Here is a 1,816-nt window from a genome sequence, read left to right on the forward strand (position 1 = left end):
CTAGCTGTGTGACCCTGGGCAAGTCACTTAACCCCAATTGCCTCACTAAAAAAAAAAAAATATATAAATGTCATCTATTATTATCAGTTATTATTTCATGTAGCAGAATAATATTTGATTACATTCATATACCAAAAGGCAGCGTGGAATAATGGATAGAGCACTGGACTTGTAGTCAAGTAGATCTGGGTTCTAATCCTACCTCAGATACTTATTAGCTGTATGACTCTAGGCATAAGCAAATCTCTATCCTCCTCTGTAAAAGGAGAGGGTAGGACTCAGTGGTTTCTGTGGTACCTTCCAGTACTAAATTTACGATCTATAACTTATTTAGCCATTCTGTAATCATTGGACAGGTAGTTTGTTTCCAATATTTTCCTTTGTGAGGACTATTTTTGTATGAATTTTTTTTTTGTCTTGTCAACAACCTCTTCTGGGTGTAGCCCTATAGCAAGATCACTGGATTGAAGGGTCTAAAGAGTTTTGTAAGACAGTATATAGGTTCATTTTGTTTTTCAAAAAGATTGAACCAATCCACAACTTTACTACCAATATAACTGTGAACCTCTCCCCTGCCCTGCTGTAGTCATGTTAATTGATGAGGGTAGTTTATCATTTTTTACTACCTTTGCCAAAATGATAGGTATGAGGTCATATCTAAGCTATTTTTATTTGGAGGGCCCTAATTTTAGTGTTGTTAACCCATTTTAATGTAGTTATTGATCATTTTTATTTCTTCTTAGAAGAACTGCCTGTTCAAATTCTTTGACCACTTACCTAAGGCTCTTTTAGAAATTTTTATTAGCTTATGGTGATATTGATTGGCATTGCATTAAATCAGTATAGTCATGTCATCTTTTCTGTAAAAGCTTGATCTATTTGATCATTAAAGTTTTCTTCAATTAATTCCTCCATTGTCTCTACGAAAACTATCTTATAGTTGTCTTTATATAGATTCTTTTTTTTTTTTTTGGTGTGAGGCAATTGGGGTTAAGTGACTTGCCCAGGGTCACTCAGCTAGTAAGTGTTAAGTGTCTGAGGCTGGATTTGAACTCAGGTCCTCCTGAATCCAGGGCTGGTACTCTATCCACTGTGCCACCTAGCTTCCCCTTTATATAGATTCTTGAAAAAGGTTTAATTTTAAAGGCTAATTTACAATTTATCTTTCCATCTTTTTTTTTCTGGTTTCTGTTCTTTGTAATATTATTAATGTTTCCTTGAGGGGAAGGTAGATAATTTTATAACCCATAATTTTTGAAATAAAAAAAAGAACTGAACCTGAAATTTTACTGGCATGAGGTACTCCTTATAAGGAAACTCCCTCCACTAAAAAAGATCAGAAAATGTTCTGCAACTAATAGTCTTAGATACAGTTGCCTTAGACACTAAGAAGTTAAGAGATTTGCCCAGGATCACATAGTCACTATAGATTAGAGGTAAGACATGAACCCAGGTTCCTGACTGAAGACAATTCCTTATTTATTATGTCACAGCAACTCTTTCTGAAGCTAGTATGTTGTTGGTTTTTTTTTTCAAAAAATGCTAATTAATTTTAAAAATTCATTTTTTAAAAATTTGAATTCCAAACTTCCTCTCTCCAGCTCCTCCTCCTCCCATTGAAAAGAAATGCAATAAGATGCCTATTATACATGTGAAGTCATGAAAACATATTTCCATATTTAAAAAAAAACAAGAAAAATAAAGTGAGAAAATTTTGTGAAGCTATTATCTTAATGGATTTTTATTGTGTTATTTCTTGGGCTTTGTATATAAAATTGCTTTACCCACAAATAGAAACATTTAACTTCCTTTTTAA

The sequence above is a fragment of the Dromiciops gliroides genome, chromosome 6, assembly GCF_019393635.1.
Source record: "Dromiciops gliroides isolate mDroGli1 chromosome 6, mDroGli1.pri, whole genome shotgun sequence".
Taxonomy (NCBI): Eukaryota; Metazoa; Chordata; class Mammalia; order Microbiotheria; family Microbiotheriidae; genus Dromiciops; species Dromiciops gliroides.